The 25,962-nt window shown below is 38.0% G+C and overlaps 1 pseudogene; it reads left to right on the plus strand.

Moving 5' to 3' along the window:
* The first annotated feature begins 883 nt into the window (after window positions 1-883).
* Window positions 884-1,572, plus strand: LOC103351947 (RNA ligase 1 pseudogene; annotated as a pseudogene).
* Window positions 1,573-25,962: the final 24,390 nt, after the last annotated feature.

The following is a 25,962-nucleotide window of genomic DNA, read 5'->3' on the forward strand; positions in this document are numbered from 1 at the left end:
GTTCACTTCCTTCTCACCCCAGCAGCAATTTGGAATGGATACTAAATTTTTCTCAACTTGGGAAGATGAAGCCTCAGTGAAAACTTCTCTCCACTAATGTGAAAACTTTTCTAGGCTATATGGAACATTACTGCAACTTTCAACAAAAAGGATTGAATGATGCTCAATAACTTTTATTTCTATTGTATTCACCTGGTAAATATCATCCAGCTGTGACGATAGGTTCTGTGTAATTTCAGTTGGAAGGACAGATCAAAGCCCAGTTGGAAGTAGACACTTAGGTAAAGATATTCAGTCACAAAAGATCTTCTCTGCTAGGTGGAGGCCAACAGAGCAATGTAAAAACACATCAATGCTTTCCTACAATGGGATTATAGATAATATTCAATTAACATAATTTGGTAATATATAAAAGCAATTGATAACTACAAAGTAATATACTGATGTGTGTTCTGCTTGTAAAATATTAACATTTTATTTATAATTCTATAATCCTCTCTGACTACCATCCAAAAGTTCTGTCCTTCTTGTACTCCTCCAAGCTAACTGCTGTATCAATGTGATGTGTAACCTCTCAGAATTTTATTCTATTAGTTTATAAATCAAGATTTTAGTAGTCAAAATGCTGACAATTTCATATGGTTTCACCCAATATTATATATGTGGTTATTTTAAAATATTTGGTATCGTACTATAAATATCTCTCTACAACTTTCTTTTTTAAAGATTTATTTATTTATTTGAGGGGCAGAATTACAGGTAGAGAGAGGGAGAGACAGAGAGGTCTTCCATCCGCTGGTTGACTCCCCAAATGGCCGCAACGACCAGACCTGAGCTGATGGGAAGCCAGGAGCTAGGAGCTTCTTATGGATCCTCTATGTGAATGCAGGGGCCATTCCAATGTGCAATTCCAACAGAAAAAGTGGATGGAACGTGTTTTTATGTTACTACTTAGAAAGATCAGCCATACTTTTGGACTCGACTTGATAGAAAACACAACAAACAAATTGACAAAAGATTTAAACATTTTCTACATTCAAAAGACAATTCAAAAGAAGTTTTTGGAATATTGAGGAGGACTTCAAACCGGTTCCAGAGTGCTGGATACCGAGTTTTCACTGAGGCTTCATCTTCCCAGGAATAGAACAGTTAAATGGGAATCCAGCGCCTGATGAAAATGGACACATTCCTGGCTGGATACCAGTAGCAAAAATACAACAGTATTGCTGGCATTCCTCTGTGGTTAACTATGAATTTGAAATTACCTTGGTATTAAAGCATCACCCTGAAGATCCTGGACTCTTGGAAATTAGTGTTGTGCCACTAGCAGATCTCTTAGAACAAACACTGGAACTTGTAGGAACAAATATTAATGGAAATCCATATGGTCCATCGTCATCATCTCGGTTTATGCTGGCCAATTCTAGATACTTACACAAATTCAAAACCAGTTGTTATTAACGTGAACTTGAACAAATATGACTGTACCTTTGATACTGTTTGTTTAATCACTTTTCAAAAATAGATAATCAGAAATTTGGTAGGCTTAGAGATCTAAAACTTGATGTATAAATGCCATGATGAAATGCAATTAAAATTAGCTTCATTATTGTTGTATTTGAATTCTAAATATTCTGCTATATTCAAATAGGTAAAAATGCCATGAAATGGCCAGCGCCGCGGCTCACTTGGCTAATCCTCTGCCTGCAGCACCAGCACCCCGGGTTCTAGTCCCGGTTGGGGCTCCAGTTCTGTCCCGGTTTCTCCTCTTCCAGTCCAGCTCTCTGCTGTGGCCCAGGAAGGCAGTGGAGGATGGCTCAAGTGCTTGGGCCTGCACCCGCATGGGAGACCAGGAGGAAGCACCTGGCTCCTGACTCCTGGCTTGGGATCAGCGCGGTGCGCCGGCCGTAGCGGCCATTTTGGGGGTGAACCAACGAAAAAAGGAAGACCTTTCTCTCTGTCTCTCTCTCTCACTGTCGAACTCTGCCTGTCAAAAAAAAAATACCATGAAACATCAATATGTCTTCTAATATTTGAAGAGAATTTTCCAGATGGAAATGCTTATTCAAAATTTTATTTGGCATCAATAAATTTTAACCCCAGACAAAAAATATAAGTAACAGTAAGCTCCCAAGCATATACAAAGGAAAAATTCTTTCCACTGTAGCTGGGTGATAATTTAAGGACAAGAATTAACAGGATTTGAGAATCTTTACATATATATACAAAACCGTCATTTTAAATGTTAAAATTGTTCTAGTTTATCTTCATACTCTTTAATGAACGTAGAGAAACCATTTTACCATAGCTTTTTTCTGTTTAAAATAACCTGAAAGTCTTCAAACTATATTTTTATAATAAGTATTCCATAGAACTTTATTTACTAAAAATTCTAATTTACCTTTGTAAAGATAAAGTGTAAAGAGGAGGGAATATTTCAGTTGAAATTTGCTTAATCTACAGAATTTTAACTTGTAAAGTTAATAAATAAAACTGCAGTTACTGATGGTTCTTAATAGATAGGAAAATTATCAGGACTTCCATCTTCATTTTCAAACTGTTCATAACAAGTAACAGGGCTTGTTAATTCACTACCAAATTGCTCAGAAACTTTTTATTAACGTTTCTTCTAAGAGAATTTTTTTTTCACTTCTTCCTTGTAATTATACTTCAAATCTTCAATTTCTTTAAAAAATGGATCAAAAATTTCCAGTTCTTTTTTCAGCTTTTTTATTTCTTCCTAATAGAAACATATTATCTTTAAAAGTCATATACATGAATACAGTTTTTGGTTTCAACTAAATACATCTAATTAAAAACATGAAAGCCAATGTAATCTGAATATGCAGTTATGGTTATAAAGGCAGAGGTATTTTCTTAAGATTGTTAATAAGGTTTCACTGTACAATATAAATAAAATAAGTGATCTGTAAGTTATGCTAGTCTATGACTAAAAATTTTTCAGGTTTTAGATTATGGTGGCATTTAATCTTTCAGATTACTTTCAGATACTCAATGAGGAAATGAAAAAATCTTTAATTATTCACAACACGGATATTGTTGTGGTTGAGAATTTTTAGTTTAGGTTTCATTACAGTTCCTTTAAAGTATCTATTTTTTAACAAGTATCATCAACTTTTTATAAATATATTTATGATCAGGAAATCCTGGGACTTCTGACTGGCTGAGTTAGGCATCTGGTGAAGACAACTAATTTGAGCTTTAATCATTATTTAGAATGCCCAGTCATTACTTGCCATTCTATTACTACATCCATACTGTTTTGTTCATTTACATTGCCCTAAAATGTATAAAGCCTAGCAAATTTTTCAGGGAAACTATGACCTTAAGAGAAGATGCCTAAGAAGGAAGTCAAAGACATTGTCCCCAATACTTAAGAAAGTATAAAGTAGTGAGCTATATTTGCTACAATTAAAAAATAAATTCACTCTTCAAAAAAGAAAAAAAACGCAGTGGAGTAATCAGGCTTTCTTGAATGATTTCTTTGGCCAACTCAGAAATTCAACCTATATTTTTTTCTTGCCTGGAATCCACGTGTCAATTTATACAAAATCTCTGGTAATAGTAATGACACGACACTTAGTGTCTATTATTTATTCTCTTATATAAAAGTGTTTCCATTTATATTTATTATGATTACTGACACTTTTGGATTTTTTCATCCATCTCATTCTGTATTTTTTTATTTATGTTTTTCCATTGTTTTTCTTTTCTTTTTTTTCCTGTCTTCCACTGAATTCATTAAATGTGTTCCGGTTTATATCTATTTGTCTTCATTTTATTCATGAATCAGTGTCCTTTTTCAATTTGAGGATGTATGTCTTTCTTCAGTTTTGCAAAATTATCTAGATATGATTCTATTCTTTCTTAAACTCCCTTTAGTTAAATACATCTAATACATTTTACTCTGCTTGGGCTGCTATAACAAAATTTCATAGTCTGGGTTACTTAAACATTTATTTTCTCACAGTTCCAGAGGCTATAAATCTAATATTAGGGTGCTAGCACTGTAATATTTTTTTCTGTCTCACTCTACCCACACCCCCCATGGCAGCAGAGGAGCTGAACTTCTTGCTAAATGCAGTTGCAATGAGGTAGTGAAAGTTCGTGTCTCATTTTTCCTTGGAAGGTATTATTAGGACAGAAAGAAGTGCTCAAATAGTACTATCACTCATTAGCAAGAAGGTACTGCAAGTCAATGTCCCCCTTTGGCCACAATGGACTGAACATCTACCCCCATCTGTATGCTATACCTAAACAGGGTAATAGCTAACAAGGAAGATTACATAGGATCCAGAATTTTATGATTTATTATCCAAAATGTCCCCAATAAAATTTTAAAAACTTATACTAAGACACATGACAATAGAATTTGAATGAGAGAAGACAACACAGTTTTCAAATTGAGACGACTCAATGTTGGAATTATCTGAAAGATATTTCATTATTTTTTAAGAGACAGTGAGAGAGAGAGAGAGAGAGAGAACGAGCACACTCCCATCTACTGTTTCACTTCCCAAATGCCCACCACAGTCAGGGCTGGGCCAGGCTGATAGGAGTCAGGAACTCAATATAGGCCTCTCATATGGGTGGCAGGGTCACTGGACACAACTACTCTGGGCCATTACCTGCCGCCTCCCACAATTCTCATTAACAGATAGCTGGAATCAGATTCCGGAGCCTGGACCTCAAACCCAATGTGGGATGCTGGCATCCCAACTCAGCATTCCAACCAATACACCAAATGCCTATTCTTGACAGGCACTTTAGGGCATTAATAATAAATATTTTTAAGATTTATTTATTTATTTGAAAGTCAGAGTTACACAGAGAGAGGAGATGCAGAGAGAGAGAGAGGTCTTCCATCCACTGGTTCACTCCCCAATTAGCCGCAATGACCGGAGCTGCGCCAATCTGAAGCCAGGAGCCAGGAGCTTCCTCCGGGTCTCCCACGCAGGTGCAGGGGCCCAAGGACTTGGGTCATCTTCTACTGCTTTCCCAGGCCATAGCAGAGAACTGGATGGGAAGCGGAGCAGCCAGGTCTTGAAACGGCGCACATATGGGATGCTGGCGCTTCAGACCAGGACGTTAACCCGCTGCACCACAGCGCCAACCCCAATAAATTTGTTTTAATGAACAATTATTATGACTCAAGAAACAAATGGAAAATAGAAAATATGAATAAAGAAATTGAAGCTATCAAATAAATTAAATCAGAATTAAAAAGTAAATATAACGGTCGGCGCTGCGGCTCACTAGGCTAATCCTCCGCCTAGCGGCGCCGGCACACCGGGTTCTAGTCCCGGTCGGGGCGCCGGATTCTGTCCCGGTTGCCCCTCTTCCAGGCCAGCTCTCTGCTGTGGCCAGGGAGTGCAGTGGAGGATGGCCCAGGTGCTTGGGCCCTGCACCCCATGGGAGACCAGGAAAAGCACCTGGCTCCTGGCTCCTGCCACCGGATCGGCGCGGTGCACCGGCCGCAGCGCGCCGGCCGCGGCGGCCATTGGAGGGTGAACCAACGGCAAAAGGAAGACCTTTCTCTCTGTCTCTCTCTCACTGTCCACTCTGCCTGTCAAAAAAAATAAATAAATAAAATAAATAAATTAATTTAAAAAAAAAAGAAAGATAAAATGTTTAAAAAAAAGTAAATATAACAGTTGAAATAAAACTGCTTTTTCAGTGGCTGAATAATAGATCGGAGCCAACAGAAGAATGACAAAGCAATAGACATATCAAAAGAACTGACCAAATAAGAACAACAGAAAGAAAATAGATGAAAAACTAACTAACAAGTTTAGGAATATTGGGACACTAATAAAAGCTATAGACATGATGTCATCAGAAAGAAGAAGGAAATAATTTGAATGAATAGTGGTTGAAAACTTTTATAATTTGTCAAAAGGTGTAAAGGAAAAGAAATGTGTGCCAAGATGTAGCATATTCTAACTTCTGAAAAATAAAAATAAAAAAACCCACAAAACCCGAAAGCAGCTGTAGAGAAATGATGCATTGCATACAGGGAAACAATAATTCAAGTAACAATAGATTTCTCATAGTGAGCAATGGAGACCAAAAAGGAATGGCATGTTTTTCAAGTGCTGAAAAAATGAAAATAATTGTAATTCTTTCATATGAGATGATGATATGTTAATTAGCTTTTTTAAAAGATGTATTTGTTGGAGATAGAGATAGAGATAGCTATATATAGATATAGATAGATACAGAGAGAGAGAGAGAGAAAAGAAGAAGAAGAAGAAGGGAAAGAAGAAGAAGAAGAAGGAAAAGAAGAGGGAGAGAGAGGCAGAGAGAAAGGGAGATCTTAGATCCTCTAGTTAACACCCTAAATAGCTACAATAGGCAGGGATGAGCCAGATGGAAGGTCAGAGCCAGAAATTCCATCCAGGCCTCCCACATGGGTGGTAGGGGCTGAGGACTTGGGCCATCATCTGTTGACTTCACAGGCACATAAGCAATAAGCTGGATCAGAAGTGGAATAACCGGGACTCAAAAGGGCATTCCCATTTGGGATACCAGGTTTGCAACCTGTGGCCTAATGCACAACACCAGCCTCTGTTAATTAGCTTTATTAAAAATTGAAAACATACATCAAAGCATTACATTGTACCATATAAATACATACAATTATTATTTATCTATTAAAAATAAAAGTAGAAATCCAAAAGAAGAATATTATAAAGACACAAGCTGAAATCAAAAGAGAAAATCAATTCTTATCAGGGATTTTCTATTTTTAAAATTTATTTATTTATTTATTTGAAAGACAAAGTTACAGAGAGGCGGAGGTAGAGACAGAGAGAGAGGTCTTCCATCCATTGGTTCACTCCCCAGATGGCCGCAACGGCTGGAGCTGCGCCTATCCGAAGCCAGGAGCCAGGAGTTTCTTCCGGGTCTCCCACATGGGTGCTGGGGCCCAAGGACTTGGGCCATCTTCTACCGCTTTCCCAGGCCATAGCAGAGCTAGATCATAAATGGAGCAGCTGGGACTCGAACCAGCTCCCATATGGGATGCTGGCACTGCAGACGATGGCTTTACCCCACTACACCACAGCACCAGCCCCATCAAAGGATTCTTTAAAAAGACCAAGAAACCAATAATGACAAAATACTGTAGAAGAAATGATAAGAGGAAAGAAGACATGAATTACCAATATCATGAATGATACATGTGATTCCAATGATATTAAAAAATGAGTACACAATTATTGGCATTTTGATTTTGCTTTACAAGCATAGAATAGATAAATCAATTCTTTTTTTAAAGATTTATTTATTTATTTGAAAGGTAGAGTTATAGAGTGAAATAGAGATACAGAGAGAATCTTTCATCTACTGGTTCACTCCCCAAATAGCTGCAACAGTCAGAGCTGGGCCAGGCCCAACCGGGAGTCAGGAACTCCATCCAGGTCTCCCACATGGGTGCAGGGGTCCAAGTACCACATTAGCAAGGAGCAGGATTGAAAATGGAAAAGCCTGAACTTGAACCCACCCCCATATGGGATGCTGATGCTGCAGGAGGCAGCTTAACCCACTGTGACACAGTGCCTCCAATATATACGAATTCCCCAAGCACCAAAGCTAACAACATTCAGACAATAAGAAATAGAGAATTGTAATAGTCCTAACAATAAAATTAATGGGGGCCAACATGTGGCGCAGCTATGAAGACACTGCTTGGTGTTGTGGAAAGTGTCTGATTGAGGCTGTCATCACAGCAGGTAAAATAATTCACCAGAGCTGTCAGGTGGAGTGAGAAGAGTTAGATTTATTGAACATGCTGCAAGAGAGCAGTGGGCAGGCAGGACATCCAGAGGTTCCATGCTGCTGCCACCTGAACTATAATCTGAGAGGCATACTTCTAATTGCAGTCTCTTCACAGGATGAGTTTTCTTGTGGTCCAATGGGTCTTCCCAGTAGGTAATTTGCCATTCTGGGCAGAGCTAGGGAGTTTGAACAACCTTTAGCTAGGGACTTTCCCAGTCAACCAGGTGCCCCGGGCAACCCTCCATATTTGGGATACCCACATGCCATGTTGGAGTGCCTGGGTATGAGTCCTCGCTCTGTATCTGATTTCAGCTTCCTGCTAATTCACACTCTGGGAAGTAACAGATGCTGGCCGAGTCCTCGCCACTCATGTTGGAGACTTAAATTGAATTCTGTGCTCTTGTCATCAGCCCTGACTGTTGTGGGTATTTGTAAAGCAAATCAGCAGATAGTAGATTTCTCTCTCGCGCGCTCTCACTCTCGCCCTCAACCTCACGCTCACTCTCACTTTGCTTTCTTCCTTTCAAATCAATAAAATACATACATTTTTAAAATTTAAAAAAAATTAAGACATTGAATCTGGGACTGGTGTTGTGGCACAGTGGCGCAAGCCACCACCTGCAATGGCAGCATCCTATATGAGTTCTAGTTTGCTGCCGTTCCTGCTCCGTGCTAATGCATCTGGGAGTGCACCAGGGGATGGCCCGAGAGTTTGGGCTCCTGATATTCATGCAGGAGATCCAGATGCAGTTCTAGGCTCCTGGCTTTGGCATGGCTAACCCCCTACCATTGCAGCCATGTGGGGAGTGAACCAGCAGACAGAAGATCTCTCTGTATCTCTCCCTTTCTCCCTATAACTTTGCCTTTCAAAAAACTAAAGATCTTTTTAAAATTGATTTGGAATTTAAAATCTCAAAAAAGAATCTCCAGACCCAGATGGCTTCATGATGAGATTTATTTCAGGAATGCAATGATAGTTTACTATTCCAAAGTCAGCCAACCATGTCAACAGTTAATGGAAAAAATAATATAATTTGAATGGATGGAGAAAAGGTCTTTGATAAAATTTAATATTCATCTGTGATTAAAATAAACCTATTAGCAAGTAGAGAATTCACAGAAAATTCCTCATCTTGGTAAAGAGCATTTACAAAAAAGCTACAGTTAACATCACATTATTGGTAAGACTGAATGTATTCCATTAAAAGCATGGACAAAGAAAAATATGTCCAAGGGCCAGTATTGTGGTGTAGCAGGTAAAGTTACCATCTGCAGTGCTAGACTCCCATATGGGTTTGTGTCCTGGCTCCTCCACTTCTGATCCAGCTCCCTGCTAAAGGCCTGGGAAAAGCAGTAGAAGATGGCTGAAATATTTGGGCCCCTGCTATCCATGTGGGAGACTTGGAGGAGGTTCTTGGCTCCTTGCTTTGACTTGGCCTAGTCCTGGCTGTTTTGGCTATCTGGGAAGTGAAACAGCAGATAGAAGATTTTCTCTCTCTCTCTCTCTCTCTCTCTGTCCCTCTCTCTTTCAAATAAGTAATAAATCTTATGACAAAAAATAAAGAGAAACATGTCTGTTCTAATGACTGTTATTCAACATGATATTAGTAGTCCTAGCCAGTGCAGTAAGAAAATTAAATAGACATTTAAATTTAAGTACATTTAAATACAGACATTTACATTTAATATTTATGCCCTATTTCCAGTTGATATTCTTATCTATGTAGAAAATCCCAAGAAATCTTCCAAATATCTAGAATAAGTGATTTCAGCCAAGTTGCAAGACCAGAATCAAATAGCAACTGTATTTACATATACTAAATGAGTATATGGAAACCAAAAATTAAAATAAGACACTTAACAGTTACTTTCCCGGAGGTACCTTTCTCTGAAGGGAGGAGAGAACTTCCACTTTGACTATGACCTTGTCTAAATAAGATCGGAGTCAGCGAACTCAAGAGGCTTCCATAGCCTTCCATAGCAACTCATGACAAGAGCCTAGGGTGATTACTGATGCCATAAACAAGAGTGTCAATTTGTTAAGTCAACAACAGGAGTCACTGTGCATTTACTCCTCATGGAGGATCTCTGTTCTTAATGTGTTGTACTATGTGAAGTAATGCTATAACTAGTACTCAAACAGTACTTTACACTTTGTGTTTCTGTGTGCGTGCAAACTATTGAAATCTTTACTTAATATATACGAAATTGATCTTTTGTACATAAAGATAATTGAAAATGAATCTTGATGTGAATGGGATGGGAGAGGGAGCGGGAGATGGGATAGTTGCGGGTGGGAGGGAAGTTATGGGGGGGAAAAAGCCACTATAATCCATAAGCTGTACTTTGGAAATTTATATTTATTAAATAAAAGTTAAAAAATAACAATTACTTTCCCAAGTGAAATACCTATCCATAACTCTAACAAAATAAATACAACATCTGTAGGTTGAATATTTTTAATATTGGTGAAAGAAATCAAGGAACATATATAAATAAATGGTCAAATTTTGTTCAGGGATTGGAAGACTCAAAGATGTCACTTCTGCCCCAAAATTGTCCTACAAGTTTAATGCAATTCCTATCAAAACCCTGGTAGGAATTTTTTATAGATATACACAGGCTTGGTCTGATAATTATATAGAAAGAAAAAATAATTAGAATAGCTACATCAACTTTGAAAAAGAAGAATAACATTGTAGAAATCATTCTACACTGTATTAACAATTATTGTATACTCTCAATAGCCAAGAGCTTGTGAATTGGTGTAAGGATAGATATATCAAACAATGAAACAAATAGAGAATTTAGAAAAAGTATTCACACAAAGATGTCCAACTGATTCTTCCCAAAGCAATTCAGTGGAGGATGAGTAGTCTTCAACATTTGACTCTAATAATTGAACATGCACAGACAAAAGTTGAACCATGATCTAACATGGTGGAAAATTATGAATTTAACTGTATAACATAAATCTGCAAAACTTTCAGAAGATTGGATTAGCAATTCTTCCAGACATAGGACAGGGTCAATTGTTTTTAGAGATGACACCAAAAGCATGGTCCAGAAAACAAACAAACAAACAAAAAAGAACTGTATAAATTGGGCTTTATAAAAAGTGACAGTTTTGGCACTGTAATAGACCTTGTTAAGAGGATGAAAAGTTAATCTGTAAAGTGGGAGAAAATATCTCTAAACTATTTATTGGACAAAGATCTATATTAGAAAATACAAATAAGTCTCAAAACACAACAGTAGAAAATAAGCAATTCCATTAAGATATGATTAAAAACATGAGCAGAAAAGTTCAACATTATTAGCCATCGGTGGTATTCAACTAAAGTCAGAATGAGGTCTGTAAATAAATACTTACTGAAACAGCTAAATTTTTTTAAAATAATGACAATGCTAAAACTGACAAGGATTTAGACAAATTGGGTCTTTCATATTTTGACAGAGAAAATGTAAAAAAATTCAATCCCTATGTAAAATAATCTCATTATGTCTTAAAAACTGAGTCTCCTCTTACCATATAAACTATTAATGTCATTTTTGTCATTTAACTCAGAGAAATGAAAATTTATGTTCATTCCCAAACCTCTATATTAATGTTTGTAGAAATGTTATTTATAATATCAAAATACTGGAAACCATCCAATTGTCTTTCAATGGGTACATGATGAATCCAACTCTGGTATAGCCACACAATGAAGTAATACTCATAAATTAAAAAAACAAACTAGCAAAATATAGAATAAACTGAATGGACCTCAAGGACATTATACTTAGTGGAATAAGCCTGTCTCAAAAGATTACACAGTCTATTTTTGGGTCTGACGTATTTCATTAAGCATAATGATCTCCTGTTTGCTTGCATTTTGTTGCAATAGTCAGGATTTCATTCTATTTTATGGCTCAGTAATATCCCATTGTGTGTATATATTGCATTTTGTTTACCTAGACATCAGTTGATAGATACCGGGTTGATTCCATATCTTAGCTGTTGTGAATTGAGCTGACAAATATCATGTTTTATCTGATTTGTGGTAGTTAATATATAGAGTACAAAAATTTACTGTAGGGGCAGGTACTATGCACAGCAGGTTACAGCCCAGGCCTGCAGCACCAGAATTCCATATGGACACCAGTTCGAGTCCCAGCTGCTCCATGTCCAATCCAGCTCCCTGCTTATGTGTCTGGGAAAGCAGCAGAAGATGGTCCAAATCCTTGGGTCCCTGCACCCATGAGGGAGACCTGGAAGAAGCTCCTGGCTCTTGGCTTCGGATTGGCTCAGCTCTGGCCATTGCGGCATTTGGGGAGTGAACCAGCAGATGGAAGACCTCTCTATCTGTGTCTACCTTTCTCTGTAACATTGTCTTTCAAATCAATAAAATAAATCTAACAAAAATTTACTGTATATGAGTGAAATATTCATTTTTTTATTTGGTTATTGTTTACACCCCTTCTCTATATTCTTGCTGAACAGTGGCCACTTTTTGCTTGTTGAACTCTTTATTTAGTGGCACATTGAGCCTTTGATTATAAAGTAAAGTAAAAATACCTCAAAACTTGGGACTGGTACTGTGGCCTAGTGGATAAAGCCACAGTCTGCAGTGCCAGCATCTATATGGGTGCCAGTTCAAGTCCCGGCTGCTCCACTTCCGATCCAGCTCTCTGCTATGGCCTGGGAAAGCAGTAGAAGATGGCCCAAGTCCTTGGGCCCCTGCACCCCTGTGGGAAGAACCGGAGGAAGCTCCTGGCTCCTGGCTTCAGATCATTGCAACTCCAGCCATTGCGGTCAACTGGGGAGTGAACTCAGCAGATGGAAGACATTTTAGATCTTTTTTAAAAATTTTATTTTTAAAATTTTATTTAAGGTAAACAAATTTCATGTATTTCATATATACAGATTTAGGAACATAGTGGTAACTTCCTACCCTATCCTCCCTCCTGCGCATGCTCCCACCCTTTTTCCTTCTCCCTCTCTTATTCCCAGTCTTAATTTTTTTGTTTTATTTTTATTTTTTTAAACTTTTATTTAATAAATATAAATTTCCAAAGTACAACATTTGGATTATAGCAGCTTTTTCCCCCATAACCTCCCTCCCACCCACAACCATCCCATCTCCCACTCCCTCTCCCATCCCATTCTTCATCAAGATTTATTTTCAATTATCTTTATATACAGAAGATAAACTTAGTATATACTAAGCCAATATTTGAACAGTTTGCACGCACACAGAAACACAAAGTATAAAGTACTGTTTGAGTACTAGTCATACCGTTAATTCACATAGTACAACACATTAAGGACAGAGATCCTACATGGGAAGTAAGTGCACAGTAACTGCTGTTGTTGATTTAACAATTGACACTCTTATTTATGATGTCAGTAATCACCCGAGGCTCTTGCCATGAGCTGCCAAGGCTATGGAAGCCTCTTGAGTTCGCTGACTCCAATCTTATTTAGACAAGGTCATAGTCAAAGTGGAAGTTCTCTCCTCCCTTCAGAGAAAGGTACCTCCTTCTTTGATGGCCCGTTCTTTCCGCCGGGATCTCACTCACAGAGATCTTTCATTTAGGTCCTTTTTTTTCCAGAGTGTCTTGGCTTTCCATGCCTGAAATACTCTCATGGGCTTTTCAGCTGGATCCGAATGCCTTAAGGGCTGATTCTGAGGCCAGAATGCTGTTTACTACATTTGCCATCCTGTCTGCTGTGTATCCCGCTTCCCATGTTGGACTGTTCTCTCCTTTTTAATTCTATCCATTAGTATTAGCAGACATTAGTCTTTTTTATGCTATCCTTTTGACACTTAATCCTATCATTATGATCACTTATGAACTGAAACTCACTTTTACTAGTAAGATGGCATTGGTACATGCAACCTTGTTGGGATTGATTTGGAATCCTCGGGCACGTTTCTAACTCTACCATTAGGGGTAAGTCTGATTGAGCATGTGCCTAACTGTACATCTCCTTGCTCTCTTATTCCCACTCTTATATTTAACAGGGATCACTTTTCAGTTAAATTTAAATGACTAAGAATAATTGTGTGTTAATTAAAGAGTTCAACCAATGGTATTAATTAGAACAAAAAAATACTAAAAGGAATAAAATAGTAAGTGGTTCCTTGACAGTCAGGACAAAGACTGACCAAGTCATTGTTTCTCATAGTGTCCATTTCACTTCAACAGGTTTCCTTTTTGGTGCTCAGTTACTTGTCACCGATCAGGAAGAACATATGATAATTGCTCCTTTGGGACTGGCTTAATTCACTCAGCATGATGTTTTCCAGATTCATCCATTTTGTTGCAAATGACCAGATTTCATTTTTTTAATCACTGTATAGTATTCTATAGAGTACATATCCCATAATTTCTTTATCCAGTCTTCTGTTGATGGGCATTTAGGTTGATTCCATGTCTTAGCTATTGTGAATTGCCCACTCTTAATTTTTACAGTGATATACTTTTTCAGTTTACTTTATACTCTTAAGATTAATTCTATGCTAAGCAAAGAGTTCATTGGATAGTGTGAAGAAAAAAAACACTGTTCCTCAACAGAATAGACAAAGACTGTAAACAATCATTGAATCTCAGAATGTCCATTTCACTCTTACACATTACATTTCTGGTACTCTGCTAGTTACCACAGAGCAGGGAAAATATGTGGTGTTTGTCTTTTTCAGACTCACTCATTTCATTAAGTATAATGACTTCTAGTAACATCCATTTTGTTGCAAAAGAAAGGATTGCATTCTTTCTTATTGCTGAGTAGTATTCCGTACTATATATAGTATCAGTACCATGTCAGAGTGTGCAGCTGCTTTGCTTCTGAACCAGCTCACTGTTAATCTGCCTGCGAAGATGACCCTAGTGCTTGGAACCCTGCCAGACACGTGGGAGACCTGAATGCAGTTCCTGACTCCTGGCTTCAGCCTGAGCCAGCCTAGTTCCTGTGGCCATTTTGGTTGTGAGCTACTGATAAAAAATCTGTCTGTGTCTCTCCCTCTCTCTCTGTCACACTGCCTTTCAAATGAATAATTTTTTTTAACAAAGAAGTCTTACTTTTTATGCAGCAGCCACTGGTGGAATGTTCAGCATAGTTAAGTACCTTCTAGATCTTGGAGTTTTTATTAATGAATTATGGAAATACATCTCTTCATGTAGCCTGGTCCAATGGACAAGATGTTATAGCAAGTGAACTTACAGATTACGGTGCTAATGTAAATCAAAATAATGAAAAATGATTACTTCCTTACACTTTGCTGCTGCATCAACACATGCAGTATTGTTGTTAGAGTTTCTAGTTGTCAATGATGCTAATGTCAATATGAGGATATAAAAGAAAATTAGAATCAATACTTTTAAGTATATAGCTTGCTATTTAAAACAATATCAGTAGTGAATACTATTCAGCAATAAAAAAGGACAAATTCAAGAGCATGGATAAATCTTAAAAGTATTATGCAGTAGTTAATCTAGAATACTAAAAAAACATATAGGAATGAAATGGACATCTTGATACTTGATTGTTATTTTTAGTCCTTGTTTATACTCCTGTAGAACTGTGATATTTCTATTTTTTATTTGTTGAATATTATGGTTAGTGGTGCATTAGGCCTGTGATTATAGAGTGGACTGAAATTATGTTTTGCAAAATTAAAAAACAAAAACAAAGGAAGGGGGGATTGAGTGAGAGAAACAGGGAGGGAAGGAAATATGGTTATCTTCTTAGAATAGTACCTATGAAATACATGAAATCTGTTCAAACGATTGAAATCTTTACTTAATGTACACTAAACTGATCTTCTGTAAAAAAAAAAAAAAAAAAGAAATTATCAATTCCCAACTTGACTCTCACTGGGATTAAACATGACAATAGGTCTGATCTGATTTCATCATCATTTAAAAAAAATCATCTATTATTTTTCACTTTATGTTTCTGTGTGGGAGCAAACTGTTGAAATCCTTACTTAAGGTATACTAAGCTGATCTTCTGTATATTAAGATAATCGAAAATGAATCTTGATGTGAATGGAAGGGGAGAGGGAGTGGGAAAGGGGAGGGTTGTGGGTGGGAGGGACGGTATGGGGGGGGAAGCCATTGTAACCCATGAGTCGTACTTTGGAAATTTATATTCATTAAATAAAAGATAAAAAAAATAAATAAATAAAAAAATATAATGCTGAGGGAAAGCAAAACAACATATACCCTATTTCCATTTATGTAAGGTTAGAGAATAGATAAAATTCCATTTATATGGGATTCTAGAATGCATAGTTGGAAAAACTATCAAAAACAATCGCAGCTTCTGTAGAGAGGAAGTGGATTTTGAACGAGGGAACTTTACAAAGTTATGGTAATGTTTTAGATTTTGGTAGGCTTTTGTATTACATAGATAGGCATTTGCTATGATTCATATAGTAATACATTTAAGATTTGCATGCTTCATTGTATGTAAATTTTTCTTAGAAGGAAATGATATGCATACAGAAGTGTTAGGAAATGATATGTGGCAATATATGATTAAATTTTTAAAAGCATCAAACAATTGGATGGATAGATATATGATAAAGGACATATAATAAAATGTTAGTGATAGAATCTAGATGGTTATTTATATAGTTGTTCACCCTACGATTTTTGGGGAATTTTCTGTTTTGAAATGTTTCAATTTTCCTGTTCTTTTTTTTTTTTAACTTGAGTTCTAGCCACAGAATCATAGAGGCAAGAAACGTTTTCCAGATACAAACTATAAAATGTACCAACAGATGGAGCCGGCGCCGTGGCTCAATAGGCTAATCCTCCACCTTGCGGCGCCGGCACACCGGGTTCTAGTCCCGGTTGGGGCGCCGGATTCTGTCCCGGTTGCCCCTCTTCCAGGCCAGCTCTCTGCTATGGCCAGGGAGTGCAGTGGAGGATGGCCCAGGTGCTTGGGCCCTGCACCCCAGGGGAGACCAGGAAAAGCACCTGGCTCCTGGCTCCTGCCAGGATCAGCGCGGTGCGCCGGCTGCAGCGGCGGCCATTGGAGGGTGAACCAGCGGCAAAGGAAGACCTTTCTCTCTCTGTCTCTCTCTCTCACTGTCCACTCTGCCTGTCAAAAAAAAAAAAAATGTACCAACAGATGAATATAACGGCTAAGAGAAACAATTGAGCCTGGACTTGTGTTGTAGCACTATGGATGAAGTCATTCCTTATGATGCCAGCTTCCCATGTCTGAGTAATGGTTCAAGTCCTGGCTGTGTATCACATCCTTAAGCATCTTTGGCAAGGCTGGACAGATGGTGACAAATTCTTTCAATTTCTGTTTGTTATGGAAGGTCTTTATTTCACCTTCATTCATAAATGAGAACTTTGCAGATTACAGTATTTTGGGCTGACAGTTTTTTTCTCTTAAGACTTGGAATATATCTCACCATTCTCTCCTAGCCTGTAGGATTTCTGATGAGAAGTCTGCTGTGAGTTTAATTGGAGATCCTCTGAAAGTAATCTGGCATTTCTCTCGTGCACATTTTAGATTCTCTTCTTTATGTTTTAAGGTGGATAATTTGATTACAATGTGTTATGGTGAAGATCTTTTCTGGTCATGTCTATTTGGAGTTCTATGTGCTTTCTGTACTTGGATATCCCTTTCTTTCTCTAAATTGGGAAAATTTTCTATTTTTATTTCACTAAAAATCCTTCTAATCCTTTCTTTCTTTGCACACCTTCAGGAACTCCTAGAACCCATACGTTCAGTCATTTGATAGTATCCTCTAGATTACCAACAGTGTTTTTTAGTTTTCTCATTTCTTCTTCTTGATTTTGGTCTGCCTATATAATCTCCTGCGATTTGCCTTCCAAGTCAGGTATTCTTTCTTCTGCTTCACCAATTCTGTTGTTAAGGCTTTTCATTGCATTTTTTTATTTGTTCTATTGAATTCTTCATTTCTAAGATTTCATTTTGCTTTCTCTTTCAGATCTCAATTTCATGGGAGAAATTTTCTTTCATGTCATGGATGGATTTCATTAGCTCGTGCATTTGCTTCTTATTATTCCTAAGTAATTCTATGATCAGTTTTTGAATTCTATTTCTGGCATCTTCAGTCTATTCATCTTCACAATCTAGTATTGAAGAGTTGTATTCTTTTGGGGGTGTCATGTTGCATTCCTTATTCTTGTTTCTTAAATTGGTGCATTTATTATTCAGTATTTGTGGAGCTACTCATTGGTTTCTGTGTTTTTTGTTTTGTTTTGTTTTGCTGTGGTTGCTTTTATCTTTGGACTATGTCTGTGTGGATTAGTGGAGTGTCTGCTGTCAATGAATACCTAGAGGCATGTTGTAGGTTTGGCCAGGGAGCTCTGTTCATTGCTCCAGGGTGAAGGGAGTGTTAAGGTGTCACCCAGGTTGGGCATGGTAAATCTCCTCTTTTTTTTTAGTCAGAAAGGAAGTTTTTTCTGTTCTGTTGGCATAGACGCAGCTCACCCCCTCTTTTCAAAGGAGACTAGTGTGGGTGTTAGCCCCAGTGGGTATAATATTTGTGTGCACTCAAAAGGACCACAGAGAGGATCTGTGCAGTCCTCGGTGTAAGCAGATTCCCCAGCAATGTCCCTCACTAGGGAACTAGGGAGCTCTGAGCATGTGGAGCCTCTCACAGTGAATGCCAAAAGTCCCAGCCACACCCTGAGCCTTCCCACGCTGCCTCAGTGTTTTCACAGTCCAGGCACACAAGCCTCCCACAGTCACAAGGGCCCAGACCCCTGTCAGCTCTCCCCACCAGACTCAGGAATCTCCATTTGGCTGGTTGCTGGGTGCACACAAGCTGGCGCAGCTGTTACATATGTCCAAAATGGTGGCTGTTCTTTATTGGCTCACTACAGAACATCATTGCAGGGTGATCAGGGAGAAAGAAATGTGTCTCCCCCCACTTTGTTTTTTCTCCTCTAGTTTGGCAGGTACACTGTTCCTCACTGGCTCGAAGCCAGATTTCCTCCAGGCTTTTCCTACAACTTTACCACCAGTGGATTGGGCTTCTGCAGTCTGTTCTAACCTCACCCTCGAAGGCTGGTGCGGGGGCTCTTGGCTGCCTGATTTGTGCGTGTTGACATGCTCCACATAAGTCTGCTGCGTCCCTCTAACCTGCATGGAGTTTCTTCTGCCACTTTCTCCCTAACTCTTCCCTGAGGCTGCACTCTTTCCACTTTTTTAAACTATCTTCTGTACTAGAGTGATAAACTCTCTCCCAACTCTGCCATCTTAATTCCTCGTAAATTTCTTTTAATCAATATTTTCTCCCTTCATTTTATCTTCATCACTTGTGTCATGAAAAAGGATTTGCATATTCTCCAAAGTCTGAGCTTTGCTGATTTCAACACTGCAATATCATTTAACATGGCTTTCCATCCCTTGTAGTTCTTATAAATAGAAGCCGTATCTAGAAACTTGATCAGATACAGGCAAAAAAAATTGTTTTGACAAAATAGCTTCATATTTGAGCCTCTTGTTAATTATATCAGTAGAATATAGTATCTTATATCTCCCTAAGTAATATTTTCAGCCATTGCTGATTCTATGATAAATCTATTAATTATTATTTGAAGAAAAATCCAATCATGAAAACAGAAGCCAGACTTTATTTTCACAGTGAAGATTTTAAATAAATAAATATTAAAACAAGTATTCTAAAACTAAAAAAGAGAGTGAACACCAAGTTAACACAGAGATAGTATCTACATCTTCATCCTTTCATTGATTTCTGATTTAAGTGAATGTTCTAGGCTTTTTTTATACACATTCTGCCCTGGACCTGACATCAGTCACCTCTCTGAGTTGCTCTGATTTCTTTTTGTGGAAAACTGCATTAAAGATGCTCATCATTACTAAGGTAGAGTTTCTAGACTTTTTAAAAATCAGGCTAGAGAATGAATTGCTTGATTTTCATTTTTGCTCTACATGTTTTAGCACTCATACTGTTTGTGAACTGGTGAACATGGGAAAATAATTTCTCCTACAAAATCATAGCCAAACATTTCCAGAGTATTAATATGTTGAAATAACATTAGTACAGAAGACCACTGTTTCAATTAATATATTATCAAGCATCCAAATATCAAGTTACATGACTCATATGACATAAGAAACTTTAAATGCCAGCTCAATTCTAAGCAGAAAAAATTCATTTCTGTCCAAGAGAGGCTAGAAAGAGAAGGCGAAAAAATCCCACTTACAACAAAATAATAGTAAAGACAATTTCAATAAATATTGAAAATGACATTTTCAGAAATTTCATGGATAATGCAATAACCAAGGATCTCTACCTTGAAAAATATGAGACTAAGGAGCCGGCTTTGTGGTGCAGTAGGTTAATCCTCCGCCTGCAGCGCCCGCGTCCAATATGGCTTCTCCTCTTCCCATCCAGCTCCCTGCTATGGCCTGGGAAAGCAGTAGAAGATGACCCAAGTCCTTGGGCCCCTGCACCCACGTGGGAGACCGGGAAGAAGCTCCTGCCTTCGGATCAGCGCAGCTCCAGCCGTTGCTACCATTTAGGAGTAAACCAGCAGATGGAAGACCTTTCTCTCTGTCTCTCCCTCTAACTGTCTGTAACTCTACCTCTCATGTAAATAAATAAATATTTAAAAAAATGAGGCTAAAGGAAATTTTATATATGCCTAGACAAGAATAAAGCAAAATATTATTATATATATATTTATATCTCCCTCTTACTCTATTTTTCATTCCTGTTTAAGTTGTTACCCAAAGTGAAAATATTAAACTATAATGTTATGTTAGTGTTAACTGAAATTTTCTTTTTGACCTGGAGACTTTAAACAGTTTATCCTGTATAATGTAGACTTCAAATTTTCAAAGATTGTTTTTATGTTTTAAAAGCAGAGATTTTCATATGAGCATAGAATTATATTAATAGAAAAAAATAACAAACCATCACAAGACTCAGTAAAAGTTCAACAAAATCAATCGTTGCACAAATCCTGCTGTGTCTTATATGAATGTAGGAGTGGCAAACACAAGCAAGTAACCATATAGGCCCAACTTGCAGCATTTGAAATGACAGGAGGAATAACCCATGTTAAGTGTAGCATACTGTTAGTGGTTCCTGATATTTTAATGCTGTACAATACTAAAAATTAAAAAAAGAATACAAGGCTTGTCCTGGGCATTTTGGCAGTGAATCTCTCTAAATTTCTTAAATATTGGCAAGATTCTTGAAAGATAATAGATGTGGGGCCAGTGCTGTGGTGCAGCGAGTTAACACCCTGGCCTGAAGCCAGGCATCTCATATGGGCACCGGTTTGAGACCTGGCTGCTCCACATCCTGTCCAGCTCTCTGCTGTGGTCTGGGAAAGCAGTAGAAGATGGCCCAAGTCCTTGGGCCCCTGCACGCATGTGGGAGACCCGGAAGAAGCACCTGGCTCCTGGCTTCGGATCGGCACAGCTCCGGCCGTTGCAGCCAATTGGGGAGTGAACCATCAGATGGAAGACCTCTCTCTCTCTCTCTGCCTCGCCTCTCTCTGTGTAACTCTGACTTTCAAGTAAAATAAATAAATCTTTAAAAAAAATAGTAGATGTGAAGATTCATGATTTAATATTGTATGATTTCAGGAAAGAGCAATAGACATAAATGATCACATGTTAAATGCTGAATAGCAAGGATCTATTACTAAGTGTTTAATTATGTTGATAGTATCCTAGACATAGAGAGCAAATTCAGTCACATTTCTGACTTGGAAAAGAGCTTTTCAGCACTTTTACCAATGCTTCATTAGCCTCATCAATCATAAAAACTACATGTTGCCTAGTAAAGAAAATAAGGTATATATACATGATAGAATACTATTCTGCCACTAAAAAGAACAAAATCCTCACTTTTATAACCAAATGGATATAATTGGAGACGATTATGCTTAGTGAAATAAACCAGTCCCAAAAAGACAAATATTATGTTTTCTCTGATGTATGGTAACTTAATATGAAGTACAAAGAATGTAATGTATATGAGTGAATTTAACATCTTAGATTTGATTGTTGTTTGTAGTCTTTCTCTATACTCCTGAGGAACAGTGGTCTTTCACCTTACTACTTGTTGAATTATTTACTGGAGGATTAAGCTTGTGATTATAAAGTAAATTAAAAGTATGTTATCACAAAAATTAAAAGAAAAATAAGAAAGGAAGGAGGAGATAGGGTAGACAGGAGGGAAGTATCATTATGTTCTTAAAATTGTATATATTAAATATATGAAATCTATTCCCATTAATAAACAAATTAAAAATGAATAAAATAAATAAAATGTCAATTGAAAAACTATACCCTGTCACATATTTTCTCATAAGATAGGATAATGTACGCCAGTTTTAGTACATTCACCAGTTTTTGCTATACCTCCTGAACAGCTACATATTTCAGTATGATACTGCCCTAAATATACACTGTGCTTTCTGTGAAAAGTTTGACACTTTTGTCCCAAGCTTGTGCTGCACCTTCATATTTCATTCTTCCTTTAATTAGTATTAGGACAACAAATACTGTAGCTGTCTGAAAACCTACAATATAAGGAAGAGCAATAAAATAATCAGGTTCTTAGTGAAACTGAATGTTTAAAGAGATTAACTAGCTATCAACAATGTGGCTAGACAGGGGGTGCACCATTAACCAAAGGCCAATACAAAACCTATATGCCTTCTTTTGCCAGGAAAGCAATGTTGTAATTTGCTTTTTCTCTTCTTACTCTTATAGTAAATCCATACTTCTTACATTATCTAGCCAAATGGTAAATTAACATATAATTTTGCTAGATTATGCCTTATTTGTATTCATAAGTGATATACTTTTTATGTTTCCAACAGTAATTTGTGACAATACCTTTATGAGTATCTCTAGAGTCTCAACAAAATATGTATCAAAATACTTAAAATTTGCTAATCTAATAGGTGAGAAATAGTATCATATATTTTCTTATTATGAAGAAGTTCTCTCCTCCCTTCAGAGAAAGGTACCTCCTTCTTTGATGGCCCATTCTTTCCACTGGGTGTTCTCACTCACAGAGATCTTTCATTTAGGTCCTCTTTTTTTTTCCCAGAGTGTTTTGGCTTTCCATGCCTAAAATACTCTCATGGGCTCTTCAGCCAGATCTGAATGCCTTAAGGTCTGATTCTGAGGCCAGAATGCTGTTTAGGACAGCTGCCATTCTATGAGTCTGCTGTGTATCCCACTTCCCATGTTGGATCATTCTCTCCCTTTTTTATTCTATCAGTTAGTATTAGCAGACACTAGTCTTGTTTATGTGATCCCTTTGACTCTTAAAATGGGATATAAATTCTAAATATTTTTCCCAACACTGTCTTTTGTCTTTTTACATTGTTAGCGGTATTTATGAAGAATGAAATTTATTTTTATATTTTTATAGTTTAATAAATATAGCAATATTTTACATGATATGTCTTTGTTCTGAATAACCAATAATTTTTTATATCATACCTATAGAGTAATTCAATTTTTTGCTATGACTTCTTTTATCATTTTAATTTTCTATGTATTTGCTTTATTTAATCAAAAGGCAGAGAGACAGACAAAAATCTTGCATCAGCTGGTTCACTCCCCAACTGCATGAAAGTGCTGAGACTGGTTCAGGCCAAAACAGGGAACTGAGAACTCAAGGCAAGACTCCCATATGGGTGGCAGGGACCCAACTACCTGAGCCATCATCTGCTACCTCTCAGGTTGCACATTGCCAGGAAGATAGAATCAGGAATGGTGTCAATATTCAAAACGGAACACTCAGAAATGAGTTGCAGGCTTCTCAACTGGTATTTTAATAGCTACACCAAATGCCTGCTCCACTTTTTTTTTTTACATTTTAAAGTTCAGATTTATTTTGAATTCATCCTGTTGTGTAGTAAAAAGGATGAATCCAGTTTCTTTTTGATTATAGCTATCCAGTTATCACAATGCATTTTTAAAATCATTCATTTTTATTCAATTGCTTTTGGATCATATAGTAATTTCCATTTTCAAATAAGCTAACTACTTTACATTTCACATTGAAGTACATTTTGTTTCAACACATTAATAATCAATATAAAATCATTTAAATTGGGAAGGAAGAAGTTTGTTTCTGTTTTGCAGATGACTTGGTATTATACATAGAAAATTCAAAAACTTCATCAAAAAACTGTACAACTTATGAAGAAATTCAGTCAAGTTGCAGGATACAAAAACAGCATTCAGAATGCAGTTGCATTTCTATATGCTAACAATGAACTACACAAAAGGAATTTTTTAAAAGATGCATTTATTTATTTGAAAGTTAGGGAGAGAGAGTGGTCTTCCATTCACTAGTTCACTCCCCAAATGGCCGCAAGGGCTGGAGCTGGGCTGGCCCAAAACCAGGAGCCAGGAGCTGCTTCTGGGTCTCCTTTGTGAGTGCAGGAACCCAAGCACTTGGGGCCATCTTCCACTGCTTTCCTAGGCATATTAGCAGGGAGCTGGATCAGAAGTGAAACAGCTGGTTCTCAAACTGGTGCCCATATGGGATGCTGGCACCACAGATGGTGGCTTTACCTGCTATGCCACAGCAGCAGCCCCACAGAAAGAGTTTTTTCAAAATCACATTTATATTGGCATTGTTGCCCGGCGCTGCGGCTCACTAGGCTAATCCTCCGACTAGCGGCGCCGGCACACCGGGTTCTAGTCCCGGTTGGGGCGCCGGATTCTGTCCCGCTTGCCCCTCTTCCAGGCCAGCCCTCTGCTGTGGCCAGGGAGTGCAGTGGAGGATGGCCCAGGTGCTTGGGCCCTGCACCCCATGGGAGACCAGGAAAAGCACCTGGCTCCTGGCTCCTGCCATCGGATCAGCGCGGTGCGCCGGCCGCAGCGCGCAGGCCGCGGCGGCCATTGGAGGGTGAACCAACGGCAAAGGAAGACCTTTCTCTCTGTCTCTCTCTCTCACTGTCCACTCTGCCTGTCAAAAAAATAAAAATAAAAATAAAAATAAAAATAAAAATAAAAAAACAAATATTGGCATTGTTATGGGAGGATGAAGGATCCTGTCTCACGTGGAAGAAGAAGAAGAATTTCCATGCAAATAGGGACAGTGAGCAAAGCAAGATTTATTGAAGTGAGAAACCTCCTACCACAGCAGTCAGGAGGAGGGCTCCAAGGGAGGAGTTGCCTCTCTGAAGCCTGTGAGTACTAGCTCCTTTTATGCACAAAAGTGGCTACCTAGATTTAACCAATTAGGGGAGGAGCTAAATAACAGCCAACAACCAATCAGAGGGCTAGAGTAACAACCAATCAGGAGGCTGGTATAACAGTCAATCAGAGGCAGGGATAAAAGCCATCAGAGGGTTGGAATTTGTAATCTTGTCTAGCCTGCCCTCATGAAAAAACTGAAAACCCATCAGAGGGCTGGGACTGGTGACTTTGTCTAACTTATTCTCATGATAAAAAAAAAAAAAAAACAGCGAAGTGTTGTTACAGGCAGCTTCTGGGAGGAGGCAAGCACTTTGTCTACTCTTAAAGAGACTCTTCCCCCTTCTTTCATTCCCAAAGGGACCTGACCTAATTCCCTATTAGCCCATCGAATACCTCATAGCATGAAAAGAATAAAACAATTCAGAATAAATTTAAACCAAGGAGAAGATGAATATGTAGACTGAAAGCTGTAAGACATTCATTAAATGAAGTAAAGAAAATACAAAGAAATTGAAAATTATCGGGACCGGCGTTGTGGCGTAGTGGGTAAAGCCACTGCCTGCAGTGCCGGCATCCCATATGGGCACCAGTTTGAGTCCCGGCTGCTCCACTTCAGATCCAGCTCTCTGCTGTGGCCTGGGAAAGCGATAGAAGGTGGCCCAAGTCCTTGGGCCCCTGCACCCACATGAGAGCCCCAGAAGAAGCTCCTGGCTTCAGGTCTGCACAGTTGTGGCCATCTGAGGAGTGAACCAGCGGATTGAAGACCACTCTCTCTCTCTGCCTCTCTCTCTCTCTCTCTCTGCCTCTCCTTCTCTCTGTGTGTAGCTCTGACTTTCAAATAAATAAATAAATCTTCAAAAAAGAAAAAGAAAAATATCCTGAGTTCATGGATTGGAGTCACTAATATCAAGCTCTTAAAACCTTCCCCACCCTACACCAAAGAGGCTGTTATGTCCATTATTAAGTCCATT

The sequence above is a fragment of the Oryctolagus cuniculus genome, chromosome X (genome assembly GCF_051225735.1).
Source record: "Oryctolagus cuniculus isolate XC-2025 breed Fujian yellow rabbit chromosome X, ASM5122573v1, whole genome shotgun sequence".
Classification (NCBI taxonomy): domain Eukaryota; kingdom Metazoa; phylum Chordata; class Mammalia; order Lagomorpha; family Leporidae; genus Oryctolagus; species Oryctolagus cuniculus.